This window comes from Plodia interpunctella, chromosome 19 (genome assembly GCF_027563975.2).
Source record: "Plodia interpunctella isolate USDA-ARS_2022_Savannah chromosome 19, ilPloInte3.2, whole genome shotgun sequence".
Classification (NCBI taxonomy): Eukaryota; Metazoa; Arthropoda; class Insecta; order Lepidoptera; family Pyralidae; genus Plodia; species Plodia interpunctella.
In genome coordinates this window covers 5361419-5380404 of record NC_071312.1, presented here as the reverse complement: position 1 = coordinate 5380404, position 18986 = coordinate 5361419, and the positions used below count along the sequence as shown (strand labels likewise).

At 34.5% G+C, this 18986-nt stretch overlaps 2 non-coding genes across 2 annotated transcripts; both read right to left on the bottom strand.

The window, feature by feature from the left end:
• Positions 1 to 1551: 1551 nt before the first annotated feature.
• On the bottom strand, positions 1552 to 1633 carry TRNAS-UGA (transfer RNA serine (anticodon UGA)). Its single transcript has one exon. It is a non-coding gene; the product is annotated as a tRNA-Ser (tRNA).
• A 5968-nt stretch (positions 1634 to 7601) lies between these two features.
• On the bottom strand, positions 7602 to 7683 carry TRNAS-UGA (transfer RNA serine (anticodon UGA)). Its single transcript has one exon. It is a non-coding gene; the product is annotated as a tRNA-Ser (tRNA).
• Between the last annotated feature and the right edge of the window lie 11303 nt (positions 7684 to 18986).

Here is an 18986-nt window from a genome sequence, read left to right as displayed (position 1 = left end):
CGGGTTCGATTCCCGTTTAAGTTAAGATGCAAAATGATCATTTTCAGGAGTCAAAAATAAATTCTAGTTAACAACAAAAAAAAATAAACATGTAAACGATAAAATTGATTATCTAAATTGCCATTCAATTATTATGGTCCTTTATTTAAATACTGCTTATTATAACAATTTATTTTTAACCTGTCAACATCCTTATTTGATGATAAATAATGGATATTTCCTATAGACAACTAGATTTACATACAATTTGAATACAAGTTTAGAGTATTATATTTCACTAACCTTTATGGCGAACCGTGGGCTCCAACGGTCAACGGCTGAGGAAGAAACCGGGAGCACGTTCCGATGAGAGATAGAGTATTTCACTAGAAACAAGACACCTTATGCCATTTCTAAGTAATTAAAAAATATTTCGATTTCTGTGGCCTTCATATTCACTGTCATTCAAATCGATACAATAAATAAATGAATACAACACTGTAAATATATGTACATGAAGATATTGTCATCGATATAGTGGAGATAAAAAGCATATTTACATAGTACAACGATAAATAGTACCTACATACATTGTGTTTGATAAATAGGACGTTTGTATTCTAGTTACTGTTTTTTTTAACTTTCGCGCTTATATGTACATATATACATAACTACATATATATTAGCTTCTGGGACTTCTCTTTTTTTAATATTGCCTTTTTATGTTGTTGTTGGTGCTATATACCGTGTATACTTACTGAAGTTCGTCTCGGGTAAAACCATAATAAATTATTCACCTAACCTTCTTTACGAATCACACTATTTATTAAAAAGCCCCACATCGAATTCCGTTGCGTTGTTTTAAAGATCTAAGCATACATAGGGACAGACAGACAGCGGGAAGCAACTATGTTTTGTACTATTTAATGATAATGATTTAGTTATGATAAACCGTTAACCAGAACGTGCCCCCTTTTTTGGAAACTTTCCCAATTTGATGAGAAAGGTCCCGGGAACATAACATCCCTAGTTTCTTCCCTAAAGGGAAGTAACTTCTTCCCTAAAGGGAAGAAACTTAGGATTCCCGGAAAGAGCAAATCGGGAACGGCATAACACTAGCTCTGGTAAATATATCACAGATATACTTAGTCATGTACAATATATAATTTAGCAGTAACTAACTTGTTTACCTAAAACAATTTAGGCTTGATCAGATTTGAGTTAGATCATCATACGGATAAGATTGTGAACAATAGGGGTAAGTTAAAGAGAATTATGGTGACATAAAGTTAAAAAAAAAAGCATATAACACTTTGTCTATGACTACATATCACCCGATCCATCACCCACAAACCAAACTTGGTACTTGCAAGTATTTTTTTTCTGTTTAATAAACAAAAAATACTGTTTTTGTGTTTTGCAAAAATCTCAGTCATTTTTGGTACATTTTCATTTGTCAAAATTATCAAGCCACATTATAAATCTCAGATATTTGTAAGAATTTTGATCGCATATTATGACATAGACTATCTATAAATACATAATTTTATTTTTTACAAAAAAAAATTACACCGCTGAGGACAGGATTCGAACCTGCGCGGGTAGAACCCATTGGATTTCAAGTCCAACTCCTTAACCACTCGGACACCTCAGCTGCAACAACTGCACTGAAAATAGACATTGTATATCCATAACGTTACCATAATGTAGACACAAGTGTATTTCATTTCATTTACAATCATTTTGCTCGCTTTTCATCCATATTATCGCTGCCTATTGTTTCAGACTTATTTGAAAACTAGTAGCCTGTTTCGGTTTCCTAATCCTACTACTAGTATAAATACGAAAGTTTGTGAGGATGTAAGTTTGTATGTGTGTGTATGTTTGTTTCTCTTTCACGCAAAATCTACTGGACGGATTGTTATGAAATTTGTACACGGGTAGACTGTAACCTAGAATAACACAGAGCAATTTTTATGCTGAAATTTCCACGGGAGCGAAGCATAGGGGGCGCAGCTAGTTCTAAATAAATTTGAAAAACTTGTTCGCCGTGTGCAGGCCCATTCGGTTTATAGCTGCATTCTAAATTCAAAATTTACAACACTTTCTGAAACATTTAGCACTTTTTCAGGCCAGTTACAGTAATATTCTTAATTCAAATGTGTAGTATAAGAAGGTTCTCGTAAGATTTTGGCGGGCTGTCCGGGCCTAGTATGGCGCTCACCTGCGCGCTCAGCACCTGCAAGCAAACATCTGACACAGATGTGGACTAGTGCGGGCCCAAAGTTGGTATCGATGTAAACATGTTTTTAAATTTTATAATTTATTTCTTAGTATTAGTTTTTGTGCTTTGAACGCCTTTGAAAACCTGGATATTTATTACAATTATCATGATTTTTTATTAGTTGGTAGAAGTTAGCTATGACAATACGAACCCTCCAGTAAAATAAAGAATACATATATTTTTTAAATCATAACTTTAATAATTTCCAAATGTAATTCTTATACGATTGGTTATATCAAGGAATAGATAAATAGTATCAAAATATTACTGTGTTTAAACATTTAGATTTTAGTTCCCTTTTTAACCCTTGTCGGTTATAACTTTTATAACCACGGAGGAGTTATAACACTTTAACGTGTCTGTGTGTCTAACCAATGGCATCATACATAAAGCCAAATAGCTGAACTTTGATCTGGTTTTTAAAGTTGAAAGAGAATTTAATTGTTCTTAGTTTGAAATATGTGTCTTGAGCCGGTTAGAAACCGTCAGCTCTTTTCTAACAGATGAGATGATGCCTAAAACTTCGGATGAAATGAAAACTAAATTAAAAATTTAAGATTCTTAAATTTTTGATTTAAGAATCTTAAATTACTACATACTGAAGTTCATAAAAGCATAACCTTAGCCAACACTATCCAGACTTGTCCATTTCAATCCAACACTATTCAGACTTGTCCATTTCAATCCAACACTATTCAGACTTGTCCATTTCAATTCCCCCGTCACTATGTCCTAAAACCAGTCTAACTTTTATTTTAATCCGGTCAACCATTATATTCAATTCATTACGTACTCAAAATGAAAATCCGTATTGTATTCCATTAACTTTCATTCTCTAAGATAACATTCCCTAAGAATAATTCAGCAGTTATATAATACTATGATTTATCAATCGAACTAGCTAATGCCCGCGACTTCGTTCACATAGCCGAACTATTTTTGGTAAGGAATCAAAATTATTAGAGAGAAAATAACAAGGCATATTCTATACATAAATGATAGTTTTAGCCAGTTCAGGCAAGTTTTCAACGAATACCTTCCGTCGTCATCAAAACTTAGCCCAAACTGTTTCCGCCTTCACCGCGTGGAGGTACTCCCAGCTTATGTTATAATAATATGGGGTAAATATAAGATTAACTTTATTACAGCACAACTTCAGTCTCAGAAATGTTTGAAATCATCTATTTTAATGCGCCAACCGTTACTGCTTCTCAGGTGGAACAATTTCTGCTAAGACTTCACTTAACAGAAAATGCTTATCAGATTGGTTAACTTTTACTAAGACGTCATTTTCATATATATTATAAAAGAGTGTTGCTCGCGGCAAAGAAGACATGGGGAATAAAATAGATTTTTGAAAGTCTCAAGATGTTTGTGAATCATGGTCAAAAACGTGGACCAAATGAGTCTTTTTATAAATACCTATGTTAAAAATGCTCATTAGGCTGATCAACTTTTGTTAAGGCGATTTTGTCATATCTGTTATAATGTAGCTGGTCTGTTGGAGTTCATCACCAGGTGTTCCATATCCTCGATTTTTATAAGTTTAGAGAAAATGCTCATCAGGCTGACAAACTATTGTTAAGATGGTTTTGTTATATATGTTAGGTATAGTTTAGTGGGTCTGTTGGTGTTCATCATCAGGTGTTCCATATCTTAGATTTTTAAAAGTCTACAGAAAATGCTCATCAGCGAACAATTTTTGTTAATGTGACTTTTCGATCTTTCATACAGTTCAGCTGGTCTTTATAGGTTCTGCTAGAGCTGTTCCAGTTTCCAAAAAAAATAAATAGATATTAGGACAAATCACACAGATTGAGCTAGCCCCAAAGTAAGTTCGAGACTTGTGTTATGGGATATCTATATATATATATATATATATATATATATATATATATATATATATATATAGATAAACACTACAAACATTCAAGACCCGGGGCCAATCAGAATAAGATCATTTTCCATCATGAGCCAACCGGGGATTGAACCCGGGACCTCTCGATTCAGGGGCACTCACTTTACCACTGCGACACCTAAGTCGTTATAAAAATAAATTATACCCTATATGTTGAGCAGGGTTTATAGCTATACAACAAAAAAGTTTCATTCAAATCCGTCCAGTAGATCCAGAGATTAACGTGTGTGTGTGCGTGTGCCAGAATTTAAAAAAGTCTGTAACAAACACACAGACTTTTTTTTGAATTCTTATTCTATTACTGATTCTCTATCGATCTCAATTTTTTTTATTTAAATATCTTCAATGTACAGAAACACTTTTTTTACTGCTGTTTTATTATATATATTGATGTTGATTATATGTATTGATTAACAATATCGATAAATTTATATCGATAAAGCCGCTACCCATCAACATCTCAGGCGCACATGATGAATGCGCTTTACGCGGCGCGCGCGCAAAGTGCCCCAATTATTGTGTTCCGCTAAATGAAGATTCTTGCTTAACCTGACGAATTTTTGGTGAATGTCTCTTATACATATATTATTTTAAAAACATACATATTAAATTGAACTGTTCCTTAAATATAAAAAGAAATGGAAATCGTGTAACTTTTCGAATGGTTTTGCAAAGTAAGCACGGTTATGTGTTTACGATTAGGTATTGTAATGATAAAAAGTAAGTCAATGTTTAAAATCAGAGTACATATACTGTTTGGTATGTGTAATGGTTTTGATTATTTTAAAAAATTAAAATGATGCTACAGATTTATAAATAATTCGCTACGACCAGGCGTGCGGGGCAAAGCTAATTACGAGTATATTCCAACTCTAATTCGTTGTTTCTACATATTTTTTGTTTTAGTCGACTGTCCCTATATCATTGACGTGACTTCCTATAAAAAAATTACAACAGCGACATCCAGTCGGCTTCTTATCAAATGTTGGTTTACACCCAAAATGCACGCGGGATCTGTGAAGTGCTGATAAGTTTTATGAAGGGATATAATAGTTTACTTAGTATGCGAATTCACTGACGCCAACCTGCAGAATATCGATAACAATTATGATTATGGACAATGGGTTTGCATTTCACTTCTCACCATCGAATCGATTCAAAGTGAGACGCAGCGAACCAAAAACATTACAATGTGGTTGTAGTTTCGTCACAATGGCGCAATGTGATTGGTTCGCTGCGTCTCCCTTCGAGTCGACTCGATGGTGAGATGTAAATGGTAAATCCGCGCTGAGCCATCAAATACCGTGATCCGGTTGCATCGCGATTCGATGGCATCACTAATTACGAGTACAACTTCATGAGTCCACTGTTAATGTACATCACGTCCGGCTGAATAGTGGAATCATTAATTAAATTAAGATTCTGAAATAGTGACAAGTTGTTAGCTATGATAAGATCCTCTGTTTATAACCTTAGGAGAAGAAGCAGCTGGCACATTCTATGTTGTGTTTTGCTCCCAGACCAGCATGAAAAAGTGACTTTTACAAATAATAACAATAATAGATTTATTGAATTGACTAAATAAATTAGTTTCTTTCATTTATTAAAAGTGTTAATGATACATCAATTTTTAGGCTTTGGTAAGAAAATGCTTGTACTTCTTCATAACTTCAATTGTTATAACTTTTAATAGAAATTATATAAAGAAAATATATGGACGTAAAAATCAATCTGTGTTTTTATATGTTTTAAAGGATCATTTCCCTAGAAGAATATCTGTCTCGAGCCTTAATATTGATATATCTGCGTTTCATTTCACAGAATGGCAAGTACACCTATCAACAGTAACAATAGCTTTATTGAGATGTAAGTCCGTTTGTTCAGCTGCCATTTTATGTGTCGTAGTAGTACAATATTTGCTGGGGAGTATGTGTGTCGGGTCAACATTGTCGTTCATTCAGTTCACGCATTTGTTCATGCTTTTTAATCCGCTATATTTTGGCTTATGCCGTTTCGTTTGATTTAAACGTCTTGTACATTTTATTTATAGGACTTTTATATATTGCTTTCTATAGATTATGACATTTAGACACGACATAAACGTAGAGAAATGCCTTTCCGCCTGGTCATGACAGAAGAGACAAACCCAAAAAGTGTAGGTTTTCTGTCAAAGAGGATTTAACTAAGGATGACGGAGACCATGCGAAGTGGAGAAGATGATGTAAGACCTCACACTCCAACGCCTAATGGCTAAGGAAGAAACATGAAAAACGCTCAGGTGAAACAGACTTCCGATGATACACACAACGTGCTGTTGACGCCCTAGAGGACCTACCACTTCATAATAAAAAGCTTTGATAACTGACTGGCAACAACAGCATTCCAAGTTCGAGGTAACATTCAAAGAGAGTGAACGTCTAACAGGATACTGGTATCGGAGTCGAAACTTTAAGAAATATAGGTTAATTTTTAAACTGCAGCTCTATCTCTCATCTGAGCGTGACAAACAGCCAGACACATTCAAATGAGAGAGAGAGAGAGACAGTCTATCTCCAAGTGCATATGTACTTAAGTTCTTTCCATAACTACCGCACTACGTACTAACATTTTAAATATTTAACTATATTTTCGCGACATGCCACCTGAATCTGCGTGATTAGATATAGATAAGGAAGTAGTGATAAACTTATAAATATGATAAAGGCAACTTTGGAAATCTTCCACATTATACATTTGAAATTCAAAAATCTTTAAACTTTCACGATCACATTTAATGACGTTATAAAATTTAATAGGTTGTACCTCTTTTTCTTAGTTCGCTAATGTACTGGAAGAAATGTATATTGTACCTAGGAATAAGTATTACAATTGTATTTAGTTTATTATTTGATATTTACACTGTCAATGTGTATATAAACATAAGAGCGAATGAGTAAAAGAATTAATAAGTATACTATCGAGTATGGATATATCACAGCAATTCCACTGCATCACAGCCGTCTCCCTCATAGCTAAGAGTCGTAGTCATAACATGGAATGAAAGACACACAACTACTTTCTTGATACTATTAATGTAATGTTTTGCCAAGTATGCCTTCTGTATTTCACACACAAGTTGATAATCATGAGTGCAGGTTTTCTCACGATGTTTTCCTTCACCGTAAGCAAGTCTGACATGTATAATAGATATAGTAGATTGAACATAAGTCAGAAATGCAAACTCATGTGGCAAGAGTAGGATTCGAACCAGGGACTTTTCGGTTCATAGGCGAGCATCTTAACCATTACACCCCTACCGCTTGAGAGCAATACCAATCTATGAAACAATTTTTCAATTCACGCGAATATAGGTTTCTATATATTATGTATGTTTGCTGTTTAGCAATAACTTTATTTAGAAAAGAACAAAATATTATCTCTCGCTGAGGACAGGATTCGAACCTGCGCGGGTAGAACCCATTGGATTTCAAGTCCAACTCCTTAACCACTCGGACACCTCAGCTGTAACAACTGCACTGAAAATATCATAAACGTAGCTGTTGTGTGCGATTGTAGAAACAGGTGTGTTTCATGTTCAATTTTGTAATTAAAGTTACATAGTTTAAAAAGTAATGAGATCCGCAGACGATTAATGTGACCAACATAACCCATTGAGCTTTAAATTTGTTAAAAATGTTTTATTTTTTAACATATTGTAATATGTTATATTGGTTTTATACACATTGCCATCATTTTGTTTAGGCACGGTCAACAGCACATCAACCTACACAAATTCATTGCAAACTCGCCGCTATTACCGCGGCATAGAGATTCATGCAGTAGTAACTTGATGTGCATGTGTTGACTGTACTCTACACTACAAGTTCAGTTCATTATACTGAACTACTTTTCGTATTGCGGAAACCCCGAAATCACGAAAATGTCAGCGGTTCCATACGAAATAAAAAAAAGGATGCCAATTTATATAAAATAAGCCTGTACATTCAAATAGCACTGTCAAATGTCCAGCTATGAGTCCAGCCTGTAGGCTGGTGACAGACGGAGGGACGTCAGCAGAGTCTTAGTAATAAAGTCCCGTTTCACCCTTTGGGTATGGAACCCTAAATAAGACAAAACATTTCGTACCCGACATCTAATTGCCGCTTTCCTCCGAATTAATTCTGTTATACTGCCGAATAATTACGTATGGTTTGAGGAAGGATGTGTGCATGCAAGCTTGCATTTTCGATTTACTGACCCCATAAAGATAAGGCTGCACGTATATTATGTAGATCCGTTGTAATGTTGTTCAGATAGGGTCTTTGCTAAATTATGCTTTTTTGTTACAGTGTTGCTGGTTGCATTCCACTTGGGAGTTATAACCTTAATAAAAAATATATCTCAGGTTGAATAAATCTATTACCAATCTAGAACCTGGATAATAGGGTCAAGAGAAAATTGCAAAGATTACGATTACAAATAAGGAGAAAAATATTTAATTGCTCATACTTAGTTATATTTCCATCGTTAATTTCGACTTTCCATATAAGGTCCGATCCACATACGTATATTTATTTAAACCGTGGTCCGATCAGCTGATCAGGCAGATCAGATCAAATTTATAAATATAGGGAGACTACAAAATTCTTCACAATCATAGATAAATAATATTTCTTTTATATATGGTTACAGGGGGTCACAGTTCTCAAAATTTGTGCAGTAAAAAATGTACCCTGTACAAAGATTAAAACCTGATTTTTTAAACATTCATTCTTTATTTGTCAGCAACATACTTCTTTACATTTTGTAGACTCTTATCAATTTGTACCAAGTTGATAATATAAGGTATTATTAAATATATACCCTTCAAAGCTGGTTGATGCTCACGCGATGTACTCGTATCGTCACATCGACTGAGAACCAAAGCATTCTCATGGCTAATTGTTGGTAAAACCCTTCGATTCACTGTAGGACCTTACATTATGACATGGAAATGCTCACTTGGGGATTAATTATAGCCAATTAAATGTACGAACAAACTTCGTCTTCATATATGGTTAAAAACTTTGTTATTTATTTGCATTATTTGGTTCAGAGTGTTTAAAAATTATTTGCTGCGTGATAAATCAATCAGAAAGGATCCTGGACAAAATAATTTAATAACCAAACAAAATAGGGGAAACCCACTAACTACTACTTCCAAATTCTCCAGAGAATATAGTTATTATCCAAATTAATATTATACATAAGTTACGTATGCGAAATATTGTATTTTAATAGTAAGTAGGTACTACTCGAAGTTCATCCTTGTTGACTATGCTCTATACTCTCTTCCATGACAAGAAATTTTAAGACAAAGACAAAGATTATTTATTTGCAAAAACATGAGTTTGCTTTTTTTTACAATGTGGTGTTAAAAGAAAAGCTTAATCCTACATGTTTCACCGTCCACGGGTATGTAAATATAAATGGAGAGCACGCTATCATCCCACAAAACAAAATCAAATAAATAAAAGTAGCTAAATTAACTAAATTGTTATCTAAATCTATCATTAAAAAATTATTCAAATTATAATAACATTTATCAATCAGCAAGGACCTGAAGTGTTTTTCAATAAATGTAAATTCTGATCTTTAATTTGTTGTGGAATTTTGTTATAGATTTTAGGTGCCATACATACAATACTTTTACTGAGTAATGCAGTTTTAGAAGGGTGTAAACATAGTCTATAATTATCGCGATGATTTCTTTATACAACATCACAAAGGCGTGGGAATAAATGAGCATTTACGAGGGCTGCTATTTATGTATCCGGAATAACAAAATTAAACAAACATATATTATTACATATGGTTTTATTGTTTCTCGAAGTATTCTCCGCGATGATCTATGGCACTTCTGCATACGATGAAACCAATTTTCAAAGCACTTTTTCCATTCTGATTGAGGTATGTCCAAAACGTGTGTTTTGAACGCATCAACGGCCTCTTCGCGGCTCGAAAAACGTTGACCACGTAATTTATTTTTAATGTTTGGAAATAAATAAAAATCATTGGGTGCCAGGTCGGGGCTGTACGGCGGATGACCCGTCAATTCAATCTTTTGACCCTCCAAAAAATTATTTGTTTCAGCCGACTTGTGGCAGCTAGCATTGTCGTGATAAAGTATGATTCTGCGTTGTGGGTTGTTCTTTCGTATTTTTTCAAAGACTTCTGGCAAACAAATGGTGGTGTACCATTCAGAATTAACCGTCCTACTATTCTCTAGTGGCACTGTAGCTACATGTCCGTTGATACCAAAAAAACAAGCGACCATTTGCTTTAAAGTGCTTCTCGCACGAACAACTTTTGTTGGATTCGGTTCATCTTAATAGACCCACACCGTTGACTGCTGTTTAGTTTCAGGGTCATAAGCATAGATTCAGGTTTCGTCACCTGTGTAGATATTATAAACAGCTTTTGACGTGCCACGGTTGTATTTTTTTATCATTTTCTTACACCAGTCGACACGAGCCTGTTTTTGATCTACGCTCAAGTTGTGCGGAATCCAACGCGAACAAATTTTTTTAACAATTAAATGTTCGTGTAATATCGCGTGTATACTCGTCATACTAATGCCCAGAGACGCCTCTATCTCGCGGTATGTAACATGACGATCTTGCATTACTAATTGTCGCACAGCATCAATATTTTGTTGTACCACTACCGATTTAGGACGACCCTCCTTAATTTCATCCGTGAGCATAGACCGTCCACGTTGAAATTCCTTAAACCAATAATACACAGTGGTTTTCGATGGTGCTTCATCTCCAAAAGTTAAAATCAGTTGTTCGATGCACTGTTTTTGAGTTAATCCACGCCGAAAATCATAATAAATCATCGCGCGAAAATGTTCACGAGTTAAATCCATGGCAATGAAGACAAGCTATTTTCAAAATTGGCGCCAATTGAAAAAAACAAATGACAGGGACATGAAAAATATTTATTCTCTAGCCGAAGAGTTCTATTTTCAAATGTTGTAATTACTTTTTAAATATTCTAGAATTATTGGCCAGTTCCGGATACATAAATAGCAGCCCTCGTAATAAATATTGCAACCTCAAGTATGTAAAGTGAAGGAAGTGTTCGAATTTTATGTTGTTTAAAAAGCGGCTGACAACTCAATATTAATCGATGACAATCAATACTTTGTAAACCAAACATTGCGCGAATACCACGTTTGTGCATTTGAAGGCTAAATCCTTGTCTGTAGAATTTCCCCAGAAAATTATTCCGTATCTAAGAACTGATTCAATTAAACCGTGATATAGATAAATAAGAAGGGATTTCGTGTTTAATTAATTTGATAACTTAAATAAAACATACACGGAACTACAAAGTCTTTTGCACATTACATTTATATAATTGCATGTGGAACTAACTGACATTACGTCTTTATCTGTTACGGATTAGACAGAACCAATAGTTGCGAAACTCGAACACATTCACACTCGGTTACATTTAGGAAACTAGGTACGTAGTCTTATTTTCGTATTTGTGTCACCAAGCAAGACCGCATGAAAAGCTAGCTTCAAAATAAAAATACTTCCTATTATATGTCTAAAAACTGTCTAACCTAGAAAAAAGAAATGAAATCTTAACCTACGTGAAATTATCTTGACGAACGGCAAATTCCAAGAATATTGCTACGATTTCTAGATAGCAGACCAGCCTTCAGATAAAACTTACAAATATTGCCGCCAAGCACGACACCTGTCAAAATAAACTGCCTCTTTTATAGACGACGTACTTACGGGTAGATAATAATGGTTATAATTTAGATAATTTGTTTGTGACATCGCAGACATAGAAAATAAATGAGTTGATTCAATTTCTTTAAAACTTCTGGATTAATGAAGAAACTTCTATTTTATTTCTCATCGCCAAACCTTCGTGTAATAATTCCACATACAAATACACAATAGTACAATCACTTACCCTGTATGGATCTTTACAACAACTTCATTCAATTTCCACGAGTTGATACGTCGACGGACAACGATGTGACAGCGGAGCGCAACGTAGAATGGGGCATGGCACTAATAGTGACTGAAAAAATAAATTTGGGAAGATTTAAGTCTTAACACTGAATTCTGTGACTGTACCTTTTCAGATAAATAAAATAAAATGAAATAGTATAAAAATAATAATAATATAATAGTAGTTATTTATTTTAGGTAAAAACCCATACATTTGTACATTTACATAATGATGATTCGAATATACGAATAAATATTGTCATTGACCCTTAATATTCTGGTACTCGACTATAATTGAGATACATTGTCTAGGTCATTAGGACTGCATTTTAACACAAACCCCTAGTGCTGTAAGTGCAGTAAATGGGTCACTTAAGGTAAATTGCAGGTCTAGTACCCACTGAGCCTTCATGGTTCGACCTTACCTACCTACTATCTATTCGACCATCCATCGAAAACTTGGTACTACCCACTACCCTAGGGTCTAATCTTGAAGTTCCAGTGGATATAAAATTCCAAACCAGAGGCAAGTCCCTTAGACACTTTAAATATAAGATTTTTAGGAAAGTCGAATGGTCAATGTAGTCGCAATTAGCACTTTAAACGATCCTAAAAATTGCAAAAGCGGTAGGTACTCTAATAGTTTATTGCTTTTGGATCGAAACTAAAATTCCAGTAGATACTATAGTAGACCAAATTGCATCTTATGCGTTCGCGAGACGCATCAGCAAGTAAAATATGGTGCTTCATTTGTTTTGTTGGTGGGAAGTAGGCTTCTCATCATCTGCATGCCTGAAAAGGAGGGCTATGATTTCTGTCTGTGATAACTTTCAACAGCATTAAGTTCATTACAAGTGTTTTTTAGAATAATAAATTTTACGTTAAATCAATCTTAGTTTAAATTAAGTAGCGCATTTTTAGATTTTTCAACGTTTTTTTATGCTTATCTATATACTATTTCAAAAATTATAAAGAGGTAAGCGTTTGTGAGTTTGTACGTTTGAGGCGGGTAATCATCGAAACTACTGAACCAATTTCAAACGTTATTTCACCATTACAAAGGTACGTTATCCAAGATTGCTATAAGTTATATTTAATCTCAAAATTCCCACGGGAGTGAAGCCCCGGGCAACATCTAGTTTCTTGATAATTTTAACAGACTTACTTCCATTGAATTAGAATTACAGTAACCAATGAACTTTATATCATCTAGATACGAATACATAAACATGTCTATATCCAGCAGTCATCTTCAGCAATAAAGAACAGTTAGCACTAAAGGGCGTGTCATCACAGCTGATGGATATGCTTACAAAAAAATATATTTCCGCACAACGACTAAATAAAATATAAGTATCTGCTATAACCTTACAATACACACCACTGCTATTACCCTCGTCGAGTGTCCGCTAAAGTGTTCGGTTATGGATCCTACACACTCTCTGTCATCTGAGCTTTTTCCTTCAGCCGTCGGAGCCCAGAGTCCTTTTTCCTACTTTTTCGCCTCCACTTCGCACGGTCATCGGCATCCCTAGATGTCAGACCATTGGCACGCATATCATCCTTGGCGAGCTCAAACAGATGCTGACTCGAATTAATGTCATTGCTCATTGAGCTTTTTATAAGGTACCGCAAGGAAAACCAATGTATGTTACTCGAAACCGCCAAGTTCAACGAACTGTTTGCCGATAGTCATTGCAGGCTTGACGTTTAATTTTACAAAAGTTAACAATACGCTACGCTTTTAGTATAAGTCGAAATTAAAATTGATTCAATGATTCAGTGGCTTGTGATTAAAAGGTTCCTCGTTTCTAATTCTAATTGTATCTGAATAATACACATATTTGGTGGTTTTCATAGATAATACACTCTAGTAGACGATTATCAACCAGTAGAAAGTTATGTGTATTTCGTTCCAGTAATATCCACGACCCTCAGCCAAGAAGAATACGACAATAAAGAATTATGACTTGTAACCCTGTTTTTTTAATGTTTACATAAATCAGAAAAACTATTTCTGTTGAACATAGTTCGCGTCACGTACTCGTATTAAGCTAGAAATACATCGGCGAACTTACATGTTTACGCACGCGAATTAACACACATTGCGTTGTTTGCATGTTAACTTTTTATTAGTGAAAGCCCAAACTAGCAATGTACGTCAAATTCACCATTTACGGCGAGTTTAACCGAAAGTATTAAGTATAAAACCCCACCGCCAAGTCAAACAGATAGCCAATTTATCTATATCTATGTATATAAGTATTTGCAAATAAGAACGCCATAAAGAAGCTATTTCAATGGCGGATTACGCCGCACTTGGCAGGATTAATGAGATAAGTGAAAAATAAACTGTTATCAATTAGACAGTGCTGCCGGAACTGATAACAGACAGGATGTCGCCCCGCCCTCTTGGGGAGAAATTATTAAATGTCAGACATTTTATAAATTGTAGATTTGTTCTTAGTTCTTTAAAAAAGGTAAATTTGTTTTATTAGGGAACATTAAATAAATGTTTCACCTGTGTATCAATCTACTGCCCTTTGAGGTCTGTAAAATCAAGAAATAGCACATATGCAAAGCATATATGTATTTACCTTTATTATGAACGAGAAAGTCTGTCTGTTTGTCTGCTCATCTCATATTTAATGATGTTTAATAAACTTACTTTGGGGCTACCTCAATCAGTGTGATTTCTCCGTATATATTTATTTATTCGTACTCCGTACAAATTTCTAAAGTCGTATTCTATGGCGCTTCCGATGACAGTCAATTTCATTTCTTAACAATCATACTATAACCAGAACTGATAAAAGTTAACTAAACGGGGTGATCGATGTACGTGATCGATAAAGATGATAAATTGGCCTTGAACTTACGTTATCGTGTTACTTGTGGACGTGTGGTAAGGTATACTATGTCCCCGCTCACTTCCCTCGCCTAAAATAACCAATTTTATAAAAAAATTAAACTCCACAATTACAGTTCTACTTTTTATTCATAAAAAAATCATAAGCTAACATATTTTGTTATGATAGCACCTTACAATATTTTACATTGACAAAACGAAACAAAACATATGTACTTTAACTTAAAGTAACTTTTATGAATTTAGTCAGCGTTAGTAGGGGTGATGGATCTATGAAGATTTAGGAAGAAATTGGATTTTGTATGAAATCAGATCATTTATCCAGAAATTAAACATTTTCACGTCATATTCAAAATTAAATAACAGCTTGGAACAAGTTCGGAGAGACCTTTTCCCAACAGTGGGATGATATAGTTTAAAAAAAGGACCTAGGTGGCTATTTGGAAGGTCAAACTGTACATAGAACACAAATATTTATTTAAAGTAACTTGCCAGCGAACCAAAGATGACAGACTAAATGAAAAAACAGCAATCAAATTGCTATTTTTAGAATAAACTATAAAATCATAAAAAGCTACCGTTACCTACCGTAAACTATAAATTTATGAATGGATGAAAAAATATGTAATTCGTTTCATTAGTAAATATGCTTTCCTGTTTAATAACTATAATATCCTGAATGTAATTTTATGATTGTTTCCTTTATTGCGCCGAAACAGCAAAATAGTGTGTTTTACGATGCGTTATGTATTTGCCGGAGACAAACTAACGAATAAACTTCGACCTAGTTTTAGACCTATCTTTATAAATTAATATAGTACCCATTGGATCCCATCTCTCTGTCAAGGGAATACGATCTCCCATCGTAAATCGCAATCAAATCCCTACAAATTCAATTCCCCGTTCAGAGATTTATCTTACTTACGGAACCGCTCATATTTTTTAGAGGTATTATCAGTACTTACAAATCCAGTTGGTTACCCTTTTCAGTTCCCAGTCCAAAATAAATATAGGGTCTTGAAGGTCCAGTGAGGGTAAATCCAAAAAAGAGGACCAATGAGCATACTTGAAATAAAATTTTGAGGATGATTGAATGGACCCTGTGAATGTAGTCCAATTGGTACTTTTTGAATTTTGATGGATTCCTGACGGTCCAAAGGGACTAAACCAAAAGCTCGCAAGAGGTCACAGAGTTCAATTACACAGGACATGTGCAAAAAGTCAAAAATCCAGTCCAGTATGGCATTTCAATTAACGGGGCTTTCTAATAGATTTTGGCGGTTTTTTTGTAGTTCTTTATTCCGATCCCGATGTTGTCTCATCCGATTCAATAGTATTCCTCATTCATCCGATTTATGTTCATTGCTCATCTGGCGCTAACAATTTCATTTTAAATTCCTTGCACAACCCATTGTAAAATGTGCCTTATCTTCTTTTGTAATATTCGCTTCGGATGAGTTAGGAATACACTTCAGAATTAAGGAATTTAAAATATATCTGAAAACGAACTTAATATTAGTTTCGGATGAGTAAAGAATTCGGATGAGACGTCATCGGATGAATAGTGAACTACCCGTGTGGTTCAGAATTCAGTTTTTAGACAGAGTTATCTAGCCACATTCCTCCAGTAAAAACTATTTAATTACCTAATAATTGCTTATTTCCTGGAAACAAAACACAAAATTAGACTTTATTATGAGTAAAGTAAATGAGGTTCCAAATGCACCAATTCGAATACCACCTTTAGGTTAGGATACATCAATATTTTTATGTGCGGTTTGAGGAATAGTTTTATTTAAACGTATTCCTCTTAGAGCACCTAGTGCTAACAGGAATGGGGTTTATTTATCTTGAAGAGCAGAAATAAAAAGAAATTCCTATTAAAAATTCCTGAAACACCTGAAAAATATTGGCTTGTCAAAGAAAGCATGTGTGATTCGAATCGGTGCTATTAGAATTGGTGTGTTGAAATACACACAAACATGTATAAAAGTTGAAGTCAGCTAATCGTCGTCCCTGACATAAGAATAACTAACTTAATATTTTTTCCACGTGGCAACAGCTAAACACCCTTAAATTGTAATCAAACGAGATTGAACACTAACACTATATTAGGACAATATATATATATATTAGGACAAATCACACAGATTGAGCTAGCCCCAAAGTAAGTTCGAGACTTGTGTTATGAGATACTAACTCAACGATACTATATTTTATAACAAATACATATATAGATAAACATCCAAGACCCGGGCCAATCGGAAAAAGATCATTTTCCATCATGACCCGACCGGGGATCGAACCCGGGACCTCTCGGTTCAGTGGCAAGAACTTTACCACTGCGCCACCGAGGTCGTCAAACTTGTGTTTTAAAGTTGAATTTCGATGTTTTGTGGTGAAATGACTTTGATAATCACAGAGATAATACAAGCCGTTAGAGCGCTACTCAATTAAAATGGACATTAAAAATATTTCACCTGTGACTTTTTTACTAAATTACTTCATTTGCCCCCGGTTCAAGGAGGTTTTTATGTTCAATTTATAATTATGAAATTAAATATTGACATTTAACACGCATAAATTTCACAGTATTATGAAAATATATTCTCACTAAAGGTACAAGTAACTAAAGTTGGTTTCACCCTAGAATAGGATCACTCAGTGTCCTCCTGTGGATGTCGTACGAGGTAACTAAGGGACACACACGCCGCTGAAAGGCAACAAGTTCTGTTTAGGTAAGTTTAGTTACTAAAGTGGATTTTAGAATTTTGTCCGACATTTATTAAATATGCAAGGACTGGACATGAAAAAACTGAAAACTTTACATTCAAAATTACGTTTCTATTTGAAAAATCTTATTCATTACGATTGAACTTAAAATATTATAGTATTAAAAAGAAAAAAAAATGTTTTTAATCCATCCTACGGTTTGTTCTAAAAAAATATTCAAAAGTGGATTCCAGCCAGGATCAAATGCTTTTTTTTCTCTCCAGCCATTCTATGGACTATCGTTACCGCACACTTCCGCAGCCATAGTGCGTTGAAACAGATAACAAAGACATGAACAAAAGATCTTTTGTCTCCTCTCGATGAAAGTGTAGATTTTCGGATAATATTAGATTACTTTAGATGTGTTGTCACTTTTTTTATTTCTTATTCATTGATGATGCTTTAATTATCTTGAGTCTAAATGAAAAGTATTGGAAATTGGAAAGGAATGTCCTATATAAATTTTCATCTTTAGTGCAATCATCAATCAGCAAAGTATTATTGGTAGATGCTCTGTAAGAATAGTACCAATTCATAATGTAAACATGGGATTATAATAAAGAACTTTTGCGTTTTGTTTGATCATTGATTAATGTTTTAACCTATTAAACCAACTAAAAGCGTGTCCCCATTGTTCCGTCGTGCTCCGTTGCGACGACGCAGTACGTTTTAGCTTCGTTGTTCTTCGTTTCCATAGGGTTTGAAACTGACATGCGTTGTAGTCGTACGTCGAAACTACATACAATTTCTAAATTTTTCTGCGTTGATCCGTCAACGAAGGACGCCGCACTGAGCAATGAGGACTCGCTCTAAAGTAGTAATAACATACCAAGAATATGTGACTGAAGGAGTTTTCACTTATTCTAAACAACAAATGAACTAAACAATCAAAAAATTGATGCATGACGTTTCCAACTAAACGTCACACAAGAGAACACTTAACGCCATCTAGCGTTGAATAGCTGTACAACGGTTACAAAATATGTATTGAAAAGTACATTTTACAAAAGCGGCATATATTTGTAATTTAAATATTATTACTAGTTATTTATGATTCCTCAATTCGTGTTATTCCCTCACAAGCCCCCACATTAGCTCTCACCAGGTAGTAATCCATCTAACGAACATAAATTGGATAATTTTTATCGTCTAGCCTGGAGTCTAGAC